The sequence below is a fragment of the Hippopotamus amphibius genome, chromosome 2 (assembly GCF_030028045.1).
Source record: "Hippopotamus amphibius kiboko isolate mHipAmp2 chromosome 2, mHipAmp2.hap2, whole genome shotgun sequence".
Taxonomy (NCBI): domain Eukaryota; kingdom Metazoa; phylum Chordata; class Mammalia; order Artiodactyla; family Hippopotamidae; genus Hippopotamus; species Hippopotamus amphibius.
In genome coordinates this window covers 146,344,881-146,360,459 of record NC_080187.1, presented here as the reverse complement: position 1 = coordinate 146,360,459, position 15,579 = coordinate 146,344,881, and the positions used below count along the sequence as shown (strand labels likewise).

General features: G+C 45.8%; 1 long non-coding RNA gene across 1 annotated transcript; it reads left to right on the top strand.

Moving 5' to 3' along the window:
• Positions 1–209: 209 nt before the first annotated feature.
• LOC130846385 (uncharacterized) lies at positions 210–15,188 on the top strand. The gene is made up of 3 exons (XR_009051557.1): positions 210–470; positions 11,380–11,522; positions 14,962–15,188. It is a non-coding gene; the product is annotated as an uncharacterized LOC130846385 (long non-coding RNA).
• The last annotated feature ends 391 nt before the right edge of the window (positions 15,189–15,579 follow it).

Below are 15,579 nucleotides of genomic sequence, written 5' to 3'. Positions count from 1 at the left end.
AATGCTGAGTTCGTCTTCCTGCCAGCAGCAGGCACAGCATGTACCAAATACAGCCGGGTCCTTTCCTCTAGATACAAATGAATCTAGATTCTCTGGGGCCTGAAGCTTACACAGCTGGGTTGGCTGGGCAGAGGATTCTTTTTAAGAAAGTAATACAAAATTAAGTAAACCCTTGGAAGGGCCCTGTGTGTGTGAGGGATCCTGAAGCTTAAGCTTCAGAAAGAGGTATGTGTGGAGAAGAAAATAAAATAGAATGAGGTGATAGAGCATAAGGAAGGGGAGGCTACTCTGGACTGCAGTAGCCTGGGGAGGTTGACTTCTGAGCTGCAAACCAAATGACAAGGAGCCGGCCACACGGCCATCTGTGCAAAGAGCGTTCCCAGCAGAAGAAACAGCAGGTGCAAAGGCCCTGAGCCTGAAACAGGGCTGGAATGCTAGGACCGGGATAAGATCAATGTGCCTGGAGTTTGGTGAGTCAGGGGAGAGGGATGGGTGGTGAGTTCAGAGGAATGGGCAGGGGCTGGGTCACATTGGGCCTTGAAGGCCTGTTAAGGACACCATTATTCCAGGGTCATTAGGAGGCCATTGAAAACTTTTTTTTTTTTGGTGCACGGGCTTAGTTGCTCCGCTGCATGTGGGATCTTCCTGGAGCAGGGATAGAACACATGTCCTCTGCATTGGCAGGCGGATTCTTAACCACTTCGCCACCAGGGAAGCCCCCAATGAAAATTTTTAAGTGAGGCTAAGTATAAAAAGAGCATTAAGGTGATGTGTGGAGAATGGCTTGAAGAAAATTCCAATAAGAGGGTGACCACTGGAAGCTGGGGGTGTGTCAGCAGGATCTGGTCCTTCGAGGTCTGACATTCAGGGGAACAGTCACCAGGACAGAGGGGTGGTTCCTCCCATTTCCTCTGAGGCTCTCTCTGATGAGCCTCTCACTTTTACTGTCACTCATGAGCACTTTGGGAGCACAAGGGCTGCTCTGTATCTGCACTGATGGACTTCACAGGTCTGGACAGCTTCTGAAGCCCTGGGTCAAACCAATGGGATACAGACAACCTCAAGGTGCCCTTAGCAACCCCCAGGGACCTCAGGAGTGAGAACCCTTGTTTCTATCTGACAGCCACGTTTGGGGTGGAAGGAAGGATGCCCTCTGAGTACCAGGCTGCAATCTGGCTGGGACAGCGGTGGCCATGCCCTCTCTTCCGCCTCCAGAAGGCTGATCTCCGTGGGAACCTCTGAGATGCTGCAACCTCAGAAACATGGTGCACAAGGGGAGAGGAGGAAGGAAGTGTATTGCTGCAGGTGGCTAAGGAGTAGGTCTGCCCTGTGGCGAGTGGGGAAGGAAACATGGAGCGGGAAGAGAATCTTCCAGCCAGGGAAGGAGGGTCCATGGGAGCCTGAGCATTGGGGGATGCGGCATGTGCCAGGGAAGATTTGGCCTCTCCGCCAGGTTCTTCTCCTTCCCCATTGAATCCACAGGACCTAAGGGCCTCCCTGGACAAGGCCAGGACAATATCTTTGCATGCCCTGGAATCTAAGACAAGAAACCAGGGACGTCCCTCGTGGTCCAGTGGTTAAGACTCCACGTTCCCACTGCAGGGGGCCCGGGTTCGATCCCTGGTTGGGGAACTAGGATCCCACATTCCCAGCAGTGAGGCCAAAAATAAATACATAAAGTAAAATATTTAAAAAATATATTATCTTGGAACTTCCCTAACAGTCCAGTGGTTAAGACTTTGCCTTCCAATGCAGGGGGTGCAGGTTCGATCCCTGGTCTGAGAGCTAAGATCCCACATGCCTCAGGGCCAAAAAACCAAAACATAAAACAGAAGCAATATTGTAACAAATTCAATAAAGACTTTTAAAATGGTCCATATCAAAATATACATATAGGGACTTCTCTGGTGGTTCAGTGGGGGTGGGGTGGGGGGGTGGCGGGGGGGCTGGGTCTGATCCCTGATCAGGGAACTAGATCCCGCATGCCTGCCGCAACTAAAGATCCCACGTGCCACAACTAAGACCGGGAGCAGCCAAAATAAATAAATAAAATAGATAAATAAATTATATATATATACACATACATATATATATATATATACACACACATGTATATATATAATCAAAGACAAGAAACCAATCAACATGGTAGCCCAGCTGTTTGGAACTTGGGAATGGGAAGACCCAGGAGGTGAAGAGCTGGTCTCCCGCTGGGGTCTGCTGCTGGAGAGGATTTGGGTTTTAGCACTGAGTTTGGGACATCCAAACAAAGGGCTTGGGGCCAGGTCAGAGTGATTCTTAGGGGGCCCGGAGGAAAGCGTTTGCCCACAGTTCAGGTAATGAGAGGGAGACAGAGACAGAGAGAGGGAGGGAGGGAGTTAAACTGTAAAAGAGGAGGTAGAAAAACACCTTGATAAACTTGAGAAACTGGTTAACTGGTTATGGGATGCTGCCTAAGAGGGAACAATAGTTGGGGCAGTGCTGGGGATTCCCAGAAAAAGACACGCAACCAACCATCAAGCACAGAAACAATGGAGAGAGACTGCAAACAGTGGTTGTGGCCCGAGTCCTTTACCGCAGTGATGGTGGCAGTCCACAGCGAGACCCTGCCCCCAAACAACAGAAAATTAAGGCAGATAAAGCTATCTCTGGAGAGGTATAGAAGCAACAGTTGTGTTGAGCTGTCAGTGGATGAGACCAAAAGATTGAAAAGGTTCTCATGCAGGCAACCTGGGTGGGGCCCCAAGAAGACAGGATTGTAAACCGGGAGAGGAAACCTCATTCCAAGTCCTTTCCTTGGGCAGGACAAAGTTCTTCTTGGGATGGGGCGGGGCAGTTGGTCAACGAAGAGCCAGAAGGTGGCAGTGTCTACCCAGGGCCCCTGGCTGAGGGGGTATCCCTCACCCGACCACAGCCAGAATCACCCAAGTGTGCAGCCCCTTATGGCCCCTTGCCCTGATTGAAGACTGCCAGGCCTTTCTTCCAGGCCTGGTCCCTGAGTTGATCTGCCTATGAGGTAAGGCCAGGCAGGGACAAAGAGCCCAGGCAGTGACCTGTGTGGCACTGGGGTGGCCCTGGCCGCTGAGATCTAAATAGAATCTCCTCCATTCCCATCCCACAGGAAGTGGGACCCCTAGCATCCTCCTCACTGTTTCCAGGATTCAAGATGGCTTGTTTTCCAGTCCCCCTGTCCTGCACCACTGACCTCTCAAGCCCCTTCCCCTCACTCCTCCATCCTTTTCTTCCCTCTGCTGTGCACCCATCCTGGACTCAAGAGTCAGTCTCTTATCTATGATTTCTCCTCACACAAAACATAGGTGGGGGCAATAAAGGAGTATACCTGGCAGGAAAATGAACTATTTAAAATGCAATATTATAGATCCTGGGCTTAAAAGTCCTTTTGTATCAAAATCCCAATGATGTTTCTTGAAGGAAAAAAAAAAATCCATCCTAAAATTCATATGGACTCTCAAGAGGCCCTGAATAGTCAAAACAATCTCGAAAAAGAAGAACAAAGTTGGAGGCCTCACACGTCCTGATTTCAAAACTTGCTGTAAAGCTATGGTAATCAAAACAGCATGCTACTAGCATAATGACAGACATATACGCCAAAGAAATAGGAGAAAGAACTCAGAAATAAACCCTCTTGTATATAGTTAAATGATCTTCGATACATGTGCCAAGACCAATCAATAGGGAAAGGACACTCTTTTCAACAGTTGGTGCTGGGAAAACTAGATGTCCACATGCAAAAGAAAAGCTGGACCCTTACCTACCACCATATACAAAAATTAACTCAAAATGGATCAAAGATCTAAGTATAAGAGCTAAAACTATAAAACTCTTAGAATGAAACAGTTCCATGGACTTTCCTGGTGACGCAGTGGTTAAGAAGCCTCCTGCCAATGCAGGGGACACGGGTCCTATCCCTGGGCCAGGAAGATCCCACATGCCTCAGAGCAACTAAGCAAGTGCACCACAGCTACTGAGCCTGTGGTCTAGAGCCCTGGAGCCACAACTACTGAGCCTGCATGCTGCAACTACTGAAGCTGGTATGCCTACAGCCCGTGCTGCACCACAAGAGAAGCCACCGCAATGAGAAGCCCATGCTCAGCAATGAAGAGTAGCCCCTGCTTGCCGCAACTAGAGAAAGCCTGCAGAAATGAAGACCCAACAATAGCCAAAAAATAAACACATAACTAAAATTTAAAAAAAAACAGAGGACCTCCTAGGTGGCGCAGTGCTTAAGAATCTGCCCGCCAATGCAGGGGACATAGATTCAATCCCTACTCCAGGAAGATTCCACATGCTGAGGAGCAACTAAGACCGTGTGTCACAACTATTGAGCCTGCGCTCTAGAGCCCGTAAGCTACAACTACAACTACTGAGCCTGTGTGCCGCAACTACTGAAGCCCACATGCCTAGAGGCCATGCTTCGCAGCAAGAGTAGCCACCGCAATGAGAAACCTGTGGACCACAATGAAGAGTAGCCTCCACTTGCTGCAACTAGAGAAAGCCCGTGTGCAGCATTGAAGACCCAACGCAGCCAATAAATAAATAAATAAATAAATAATTTTTTTAAAAAAGAAAGAAATAACATGAATTTATTGACCTTTAAAAAAAAGAAACAGCTCCATGACATTGGATTTGGTAATGATTTCTTGGATATGATGGGCAACAAAATTAAAAATAGACAAGTTGGACAACATTAAAATTAAAAACTTCTGTGCACTAAAGGAAACAACAACAGAATGAAAAGGCAACCCACAGAATGGAAGAGAATATTTAGAAATCATAGATCTTACATGGGGTTAAGAACCAAAGAATATAAATGACTTATATAACAGAAAAGCAAATATCTGATTAAAAAATGGGCAAAGGACTTGAATAGACATTTCTCCAAAGATAATATGTAAAAGGCCAATAAGCACATAAAAAGTTGGCCAACATCTCTAATCACTCAGAAAATGCAAATTAATACCACTTAATACACATTAGATGGCTATTATTAAAAGAAGAAGAAAAAAGAAAATAGCAAGTGTGGGTGAGGATGTGGAGAAACTGGAACTCTTTTTGTTTTGTTTTGTTTTTCTTTTGGGCACACTGCGTGGCTTGCAGGATCTTAGTTCCCCAACCAGGGATTTAATCTGGGCCACAGCAGAGAAATCACCGAGTCCTAAACACAGGACCATCAGGGAATTCCCGTAACTCTTTTTTGTTTTATTGAGGTATTAGTTAATGTACAATATTACATAAGTTTCAGGTGTACAACATAGTGATTCACAATTTTTTTTTTTTGGCTGAGTCTTGCTGCTCACAGGCTTTCTCTAGTTGTGGCAAGCAGGGGCTACTCTTTGTTGTGGTGCTTGGGCTTCTCATTGCAGGGGCTTCTGTTGTTGCAGAGAATGGGCTTCAGTAGTTGCAGCATGCAGGCTCATTAGTTGCGGCACTTGGGCTCTAGAGCACAGGCTCAGTAGTTGTGGTGCACGCACTTAGTTGCTCTGAGGTATGTGAGATCTTCCTGGACCAGGGATTGAACCTGTGTCCCCTGCACTGGCGGGCGGATTCATAATCACTGTGCCACCAGGGAAGTCCCTTATTTTATACATAGTAGTTTGTGCCTCTTAATTCCCTACCCCTATCGTGCCCCTCCCCACTTCCCTCTTCCCATTGGTAACCACTAGATTATTCTCTATATCTGTGAGTCTGTTTCTTTTTGTTATACTCACTAGTTTGTTTTTTAGATTATACATCTAAATGATATCATATAGTATTTGTCTTTCTCTGTCTGACTTATTTCACTTAACTTAATACCCTATAGGTCCACCCATGTTGTTGCAAGTGGAAAATTCTCATTCTTTTTTATGGCTGAGTAATATCCCATTATACATATATATACTACATCGTCTTCATCCATTCATCTGTTGAGGGACACCTGGGTTGCTTCCGTATCTTGGCAATGGTAAATAATGCTGCCATGAACATTGGGGTTCAGGTACCTTTTAAAATTAGTGTTTTCATTTTTTTAGGATATATACCTAGAAGTGGAATTGCTGGGTCATGTGGTAGTTCTATTTTTAGTTTTTTGAGAAAACGCCATACTGTTTTCCACAGTGACTACACTAGTTTACATTCCCACCAACAGCATATAAGGATTCCCTTTCCTCCACATGCTCACCAACATTTGTTATTTGTGTGTTTTTGGTGATAGCCATTCCAACAGGTGTGAGGGGATATCTCATTGTGGTTTTAATTTGCATTTCTCTGATGATTAACAATGTTGAGCATCTTTCCATGTGCCTGTTGGCCATCTGTATGTCTGGAAAAAGTCTATTCAGATTTTCCACCCGTTTTTCAATAGGGTTGTTTGGTTTTTTTTTTTTTTTTTTATGTTGAGATGTATGAGCTGTTTATATATTTTTGATATTAACCCCTATTGGTCATATTGTTCGCAAATATTTTCTCCCATTCAGTAGGTTGTCTTTCCAGAAGTTGGAACTTTTATGCTCTGTTGGTGAGAATGTAAAATGGTACAGCCACTGTAGAAAATAGTATGGCAGTTCCTCAAAAATTAAAAATAGAATTATCATATGACCCAGCAATTCCACTTCTAGATGGACACCTAAAAAGAATTGCAAGCAGGGCTTCAAAGAGATATTTGTACATCCATGTTCATAGCAGCATTAATCACAACAGCCAAAAGATGGAAGCAACCCAAGTGTCTACTGATGGGTGAATGGATAAACAAAATGTGGTTATACGTACAACGGAATGTTATTCAGCCTTAAAAGGGAAGAAAATTCTGACACATGCTACAACGTGGATTAACCTTGAGGACATTATGCCAAGTGAAATAAGCCAAACACAATACAGTATGTTTCCATTTATATGAGGTACCTAAAGTAGTCAAATCCATAGAAAATAGAATGGTAGTTGCCAGGGGCTGGGGGAATGGAAAGTTATTGTTTAACGGGTATAGAATTTCAGTTTGGGAAAATGAAAAGAATTCTGGACATGGATGCCGGTGACAGTTGCAAAAGGAGGAGAATGTACACCTGGAAACGGTTACGATGGTAAATTTCATGTTACATGTATTTTACCACAACTTTTTAAAAAAGTCCTTTGTCCCTGCCACTGGGAATTTCTCACTGAACATATACCTTCCAGGCTGAGGCTCCTGGTCTTTTGTTCTGGCCCCTTTTCATTTTTCTGACCTTCTCCTATCTTCTCCTCTCTTTTGGGGGTCCCTTTCCCCCAAGCCTGTTAACCACCCCTGTAAAGCTGTTTAGTTCCACATGTGTTTAACCATGTCCCTGGCACCTCCCTTTCCTCAGCCAAATTGGTTGATCTAGATATTTTCCAAAACAAAAACTGTTCCTACCCTGCTAAATGCATTGAAAACATGGCACCTGGTGTATACATTGGCCTCCTGAGAAACTGAGTTACCGAGGCCCACAACTGAGACTCCGTCTTCTCTCCACCAGCTGCCAGGCTGAGGGTGGACCTGGGGGCCCCAGGAGTGAATTCGTCAGAGTGAAGGCCACTCTGGGCAGCCTCTTGGCAGCCTGCTTGTAACAGCCCCTGCTGGCAACATTCCACCTGTCTGAGCATCACGGATCACGCCTCAGAAGTGCAGGGCCTGAGGAGAAAGCAGAGAACGATGATGGCAAAGAGGGATCCCCAAGCCCAGGCCAGATGAACTTGGTGTGGGACCCAGAGGCGCTTGGGGACCACAGTGCAGGGGTGACAGGAGGTGACGGAGGACTGGACCTCAGGAAAGTCCACACTGCCTGTATTTGTGCACACGCGCCATGTATGTAGACATCCCTGGAGAGGTCATGGGGGTGGGGAAGATTAAAGGAAAGACCGGGAGCTCCCCGAGTGGGTGAATGTGACAAGCCCCATGGGGAAACAGACAATGCCTTCCAGGCATAGATCTCCAAAGCAGAGGCAGGAGAGGGCTCCTGAGAAGTCTTCAGAACAAAAACCTCCACTTGATAAGCACTTACCCAGTGCCAGGCGCTAAACACTGATAGTAACTTCAATTACTCCTGCTACATGCCAGGTAGGCCCTGTTCTAAGCCAGTTGTCGAATAAACATACAGTGCCAGCCACATATATAATTTAAAATATTCTAGTAGCTGCATTTTATTTTATTTACTGTTTAAGAAATACAAACAGGAATTTCCCTGATGGCACAGTGGTTAAGAATCTGCCTGCAATGCAGGGGACACGAGTTTGAGCCCTGGTCTGGGAAGATCTCACATGCTGTGGAGCAACTAAGCTGGTGCGGTGGGCCATGACTACTGAGGCTGTGCTCTAGAGCCCACGAGCCACAGCTACTGAAGCCCGAGTGCCTAGAGCCCGTGCTCCGCAACAAGAGAAGCCACCGCACTGAGAAGCCCGAGCACTGCAAGGAAGAGTAGCCCCCGCTCGCCACAACTGGAGAAAGTCCATCCTCGGCAGCAAAAACCCAACACAGCCAATAAATAAATAAATAAATAAATAAATTTATTTAAAAAAAAAGAAATACAAACAGAAGTTAGTAACATGTATACCTAATGTATACATTGTTGATATCCAGGGGGAAAATTTGTGACTGCTCTGTATTTTTAAAAGTTTTTTAAAAGTGAGATTAACTGTAACATATATTCTATTTAACCTAAAAGATGCAAAATATTAATTATCAGTGAGATGTTTCATACTTTCTTATTAAGTCTTCAAAATCCGATGTGAATTTACACTGGCACAGCTCAGTCTGAAAGAGCCACATTTCAAGTGCTCAGTGGGTGCAGGTGGCTGATGGCTACTCTCTGAGACGCCTAGTTTAGATATATTAATTCTCAGTGTAAGTCCTTTAGATATATTCATGCACTTAGTCCCATCATCGTGCTTTTGTTATCCCCATTTTACAGAGAGCGGAAGCACTTTGCCCAAGGCCAGCCAAGAGGAAGGTGGCCAAGCCAGGACCTGAACCACCAAACCCAGCAAGTGTGGGCTGGGGATCTGGTCTCCTAACCACTGGGCTGTGCTGTCACCATTACATGTCTCATCTCCCTTAGGACTTAAAGAAAAAGTCTGCCTGCTCTTCTTTTCTATGTTTTTAATATTTTTTAATTTTTTAATTTTTTTAAATTTTTGGCTGTGTTGGGTCTTCATTGCTGCACACGGGCTTTCTCTAGCTGTGGTTAGCAGGGGCTACTCTTCATTGCAGTGTGTGGGCTTCTCATTGCAGTGGCTTCTCTTGTTGAGGAGCACGGGCTCTAGGCACTCTGGCTTCAGTAGTTGCCGAGGCTGCCTGCTCTTATTCCCTCTGCTTTACAGAGCGGGAAGTGAGGGTAAAAGAGGCTAAATGGTCTTGCCCAGTATGTGGTCCCAGTGGGATCTGAACCTACGTGGAGAGAAAACTTGGGAGACATCATCTCACACTGCAGTGCATGCCAGGGAAGGAGGTGACGTGGCTACCTGGATCCCCACACTGAAGGTTAAATCTGCTTAGAAAAGTTCAAAGAAGGGACTTCCCTGGCGGTCCCGTGGTTAAGGCTCTGGGTTCCACTGCAGGGGGCATGGGTTCCATCCCTGGTCCCCAAATGCCGCACAGCCAAAAAAAAATAAAATAAAGTTCAAGGGAAAAATGACCCCATGACTTTCTACACCATCATTTTATATGGCTGCCTGATAGTCTATCAAACAATGCACCATAATTTCTTTCAGCGGCCCCTGTCGGGGACAATTTTTCATTAATATAAATAGCCCTGCAATGAACATTCTTCCAAATTTGTTTTCCCAATCATCCAATGTAGAGGCAAAACGTTTTTATTCTCCATTACTTCATTGTCTGGCGTTCAAGGAGTGTAGGAAGGAGCCCATTGAACTCAGCAAGCCTCACATATCCCCATGCATGGAAGAATCCCTGAACTTGGCCACTTACTTGTATGTTCATAATTTCACTTTCTCATCACACAGGCAACTCTCATCTGCATCCAGTACTTGGTTCCACCTATCTTCCTGCTCTCTGATGAGCTTCCGCTCAGGAGGAAACGTTTCTGGGCTGCAGAGTCTGCCCAGGTCGCCTCTCCCATGGCATATTATGCAAAAAAGATACTTTTTCAGGTCCTCCACTCAACCCTGCTCTCAGGAGGGTCACGTTAGATCTACACAGAGCCTTCTCCTCCTGCTACGTACAAATGTTTGTACAGGTTCCTGGCTTCCTCCCAGTTTCCATCTGACTGACCTTTTACCCTTCAGTCTGGTCTTATCTCTTACTCAGTGGGCACTTTTTGTGCTGGCAGGAGCTCAACTGAAACAGTACCATAAACTGCCTTTCTATGTTTTTAACTAGAAGGGAGGTTTAAATTAGGGTACGTGAATATTGGAAGGGGAAGACAGAACCCCCCACCCCCAATTATGCGTATGCATCTTTCTAGAGAGAGATTGCCTGTTTTCTGGTTGGTTTCTTTCTTTCTTTTTTTTTTTTTTGGCCACACCCTGTGGCATGCAGGATCTTAGTCCCCAACCAGGGATTGCATCCACACCCCCTGCATTGGAAGCACGGAGTCCCAACCACTGGACCACCAGGGAAGTCCCAGAGGCTGCTTATTTTCATTCCATTTCCAAAGGGGTCTGGAACCCACAGGAGGGTCAGAACCACGCCTGGAGTATGTGGTGGGCCTGAGTGGCCACCAGATTGGACATTTTGCACTGTCTGCTCTTGTGAAGACTTTTTCTGGCCAAGAACCACCCTTCTCCTGATTCCTCCCTCTCTTCCCCACCCCAGGGGCAGGCTTTCTATTCATCACAAAGAGACCTGCCTTTAGGGCTCTACGAATGTGGTTTAGTGTGTGTGGAGGTGGACGCAGGTGGCAGCTTGTAGTAGAGATGCCTCACCTTTGCTCTGCTGGATCCTCTGTTTACTCCCTGCCCCACAGGCTGAGACGCAAATTCTAGCCACCAAAAAAAAAAAAAAGTTACAAATTATTTCCTGAACCCATGCCTTTCTCATGACCAGCAATAACCTTCAGTGTGAAAATCTGAAGTGCCAAGAGTTTGTTGTATTGATTACTTTCTCTTTTTAATTACACAGTATGTTTGTTTCCTAGTGTTGCCGTAACAACATACCTGAGACTGGGTGGCTTAAACAGCGGAAATTTATTTTCTTATGGTTCTGGAGGCTAGAAGTCCAAGATCAAGGGATTGGCAACCTCTTTCTGAGGCTTCTGTGTTTGCAGATGGCCATCTTCTCCCTGGGCTTCCCTCTATGAGCACCTGTGTCCTAATCTCCTCTTCTTATAAGGACACCAGTCATATTGGATTAGGGCCCACCTTAATGACCTCATTTTCATGGAATTCCCTCTTTAAATGCCCTTTCTCCAAATCCAGCCACATTCTGAGGTCCTGGGGATTAGGACTTCAGCATACGGAACTGAAGGACATGATTCAGCCCATAACACGTGTTACCTTTCTGTGATTACAAGAGCAACGTATGTTCACTGTAGAACATTTCCAGAGATGAAGAAACCAAGGTAAGAAGATCTGCAAAAATCATTCTTTTTCATAGTTTTTTGTAAAGTACATAAAGCAAAAGTGAAAGCCTACCCCTCTGTGTCCACTTCTACCCCCTCCTCCCCAAAAAGCAGGGCTGTGATACAGAGGGGAACATCTCACACCTTTTCTGGGCTTGCACAAGCTGCTGCCAGGAATGTCCTGGTCTGCACATCCCAACCTGCACTTGCCCTGTTCTACATGTTCACATGTTCCTGGAGAAAACATCCCTGTGCTGGGCTGGCTGTGGAGTAAATCTTCGTGCACATTCACCATGATTCTATAATTGTATTGTAGGAGGGTATACAAAGTGTTAATCATTAGAGCTCAGATTTAACAGGAATTTATAAAAAGAAGGTATATGAGGATAAGGGAGACCTGTTGGAATAGCTTTCCATAAGGCACTGAAATGTTTTGGTTTGGTTTGGTTTGTTAAGGGTGTGACTGGGTTTTTTTTTTTTTTTTTGTAATTGATGTTTATTGGAGTATAGTTAATTTACAATTGTGTTAGTTTCTGGCACTGAAATGTTGACAGTGCTTGACCTCAGGTAAAGGGGGTAGTATGTTATTTTTCCTTACTCCATCTTCCTACTTAGCTGGATTTTCTACCTTTTTTTTTGGCTGTGCTGGGTCTTTGTTGCTGCACACAGGCTCTCTCTAGTTGTGGCGATTGGGGGCTACTCTTTGTTGCAGTGCAAGGATTTCTCTTGTTGCGGAGTTTCTCTTGTTGCAGAGCACGGGCTCTAGGCGCATGGGCTTCAGTGGTTGTGGCACATGGGCTCAGTAGTTGTGGCACACAGGCTCTAGAGTGCACGGGCTTCTGTAGTTGTGGTGCACAGGCTTAGTTGCTCTGCGGCGTGTGGGATCTTCCCGGACCAGGGCTCGAACCCACGTCTCCTGCATTTGGTAGGCAGAGTCTTAACCTCTGTGCCACTAGGGAAGTCCCTATATTTTCTTAAATGAGTTTATATTACTTTTTATATTGGAGGAAATAAACAATTGTAATAGAACACTGCCAGGGAGGACAATGAAAAGGAGCTTTTAGTTCTGTTCAGAGCAAGGAGATGAAAGAAGGAGCTGGCCTGCTGCTAGATGCTGGGGTGGAATGCTGAAGGTGGGAACTCCTCAGGAGATGGGGCCTTTGCTTTTCAGACCTGGAGGAGAAGTGTGCGCGTGAGGGAGCATCGCCACAGAGGAACTAGCTCTTAGCCAGCCCAGGGTGGGTTGGAGAGTTTGCAAATGAGCTCCTGGCTTTTTGAAATAAGGTCCTTTGGCCTGGACTAATTATATCCCTGCGGCTGGGAAATAGGATGCTGAGTCACTGCCTGAGGTCTTTGATTTATTACAGTAGAAAATGAGCTGGAAAGTTGGAGAGGGTCAAAAGGCCATTCCCGATTTTAAAAGGGAAGAAAGTGGAGACTTCAAACATTGTCAGAGAACTGAGCTGGAATAAAGGGGTGATATGGGAAACCCCAGAAAAGGAAGCCGTGATTCCTGGGAGCCAGAATGGGTTCATCAGCCGCAGCTCCACAGCACCCTTGGCTTGAAATTCAGATGCAGATATCCTTGGGTTCAGCAGGTCTCCAAACAGACTTCTTGTTGTAGTCTTGTAGTGGGGAGGGAGAAGTAAAGAGTAGATACCAGTATAATTTGGTCAGACGTTAGCAGATTGAATTATCAGAGGCCCCAGATCAGTTTGATTGATTGATGTCAAGGTCTATGTTGAAAAGCTCAGGGAACTTCCCTGGCGGTCCAGTGGTTAAGACTCCGTGCTTCCACTGCAGGGGGCACGGGTTCAATTCCTGGTCGGGGAACTAAGATCCAGCAGGCTGCGAGGTACAGCCAAAAAAGGCCTCTGTCCTGTTCAACATTTTTAATCAATTGCTAGGGATTAGGGGTGTAGCAGAAAATAAGAAAGTTACACCCCTGCCCTCATGAGGTTTATAAACTAGTATAATCTATTCATTTATTAAGGAAGGTTTGTTTTTATTTTAAGGAAATAGAACCATTTCTTTGACCTCATTGAGAGAGGTATATGTAGCTCATGTAACCGTGCATTTGTAGTTTACAGGACTTTGCTGCCCAACATGTAGGACAGGTCACAAAGCTCTGCACACAGGTGGAGGCCAGCAGTGCCCTGGAGCAGAGTGACTGGGCAGTGGGTCCAGCGGGTGAGACACAAGTCATTCCCTAAGGCACAGCCCGGACCACCTGACAGCCATTTCTCATCCCTTCCTTTCTAAAACTGCCACCACCCCCCCACCTCTGGTTTCCACCTCTCTTCCTTCATCCATATGCCTCAGGGAAGCTTGCCCTGCCCCAGGAGTGATCCCATTGGCCTAAGGGGAATCCTATGCCTCTTGAGGTGATTGGTTCCAGAAAGAACATGTGACCCAATCTGAACAATGTCCTGAGGGGAAGTGGAGGGAAATGGGAAGGATGACTTCTGGGAAGTTTCCTCCCTCCTAAGAGAAAGTCACAGTTGTACCACTTAGGAATGTTTTCATCAGCAAGTAACAGAACACACCCCCCTCTGCCCATGCCCTGAGAAATAATAGTTTCAGAGTGAAGATATTTAATGAGTGGTGTACAAAGTCTGGAGGCAGGTGGTTCCTGGCATTGGTTTGGTGGCTCTGATAATATTAGGACCAACATCTCTGTGATTGTCTTTGTCTTTTGTTTATGGTGTTGAGAAGGCTGCCACTCCAGCCATTCTGTCTGTGCTGAGGCAAGAAGAAAGAGGCTATGCCAGGGACACCTGTGCTTTTTCTAGCCAAATCTTTCCCAGAAACTCCCTCACACTCTCCCACTTTCATCTCATTGGGCAGGACTGTGTCCCATGGCCACTTCTTGCTACAAAGCAAACTGGGAAAGTCAGTTTTTAGCTCTTCTTGTCCAAAGAAGAAACAGGATGGAAATTCCTGGGCGGTCCAGTGGTTAGGACTTGGTACTCCCACTGCAGGGGGCTCAGGTTTGATCCCTGGTAGGGAACTAAGATCCTGCAGCCAAAAAAACAAAAAACAAACAAAGAAACAAACTAAAACTAAAGAACAACAACAACAACAACAAAGAAGAAACAGGAAAGGGAGAAGGGGGTTGGGAAGTGGAACTGGGTTAGCTACGAACAGAAAGTGACACACCTAATTTCTGAACATCTCAACGTCTGGAACTGCCGCCGCCATCTTGGTTCCAGCCTGAGCAGGGAAGCAAGCACGGAAAAGGCCAGAGCAGAGAGATGGAAAAAAACCCTGCATCCGAGATCAACAGCCCAAATGGAAAGTGAGCAAAGTAGGCAAAGACAAAGTTCACAGAAAAGGAAAAACAAGTAGCCCTTAAGCATGTGAAAAAATGTTCAACTGCACTCATAGTGAGAGCAATTAAAATTGAAATAACACTGTTATACCACTTTTCACCCATCAGATTGGCAAAAATCCAAACGTTTGACAATGCATTCTGTTGGTGAGGCTGTGAGGAGGCAGGTGCTCTCAAGCATGAAGGGCAGAATGGCACGGTCTCCTATGTCGGGGAAGGAGTGAACAAAGGAACACGTGAACTGGGGTTTTTATGTCTTCACTGAAATGCTGTATCACTTACCTGGAGACCGCGCTCCCATGGCACTTCCTATTAAATGACACAATAAATGTCCTCCCTGATTAAACGAGCTTGAGTAGCGTTTCTGTTACCTAGAACCAAAAATATCCCAAATGATGCCCTGCCTCCCACCCTGAGCCTAGGAGCAAAGTTGTTCAGCCCAGAAGCCAGATCATAGAGTCTAATTGGTTCATCCAGGGACTAGCCAAATCCAAACAGGTCCAGGTCCAAATGCTGAGATCATCGCTGACAGCAAAATCCCTCCCAGAGAATGGGCCAAAAGCTATTCCAACAGCAGTGGGTGGGCAAGTGCCTAGGATAATGTACAGTCCTTATGGTCATGAGAGGAGGCTGCATCCTGAGTGGTTAAGAGGCTTGGTGGGATCCAAATGTAGAGATGATCCTAAAAAGTTGGGACTTGGGGTGGTAATATGACTGCCTTGGGCT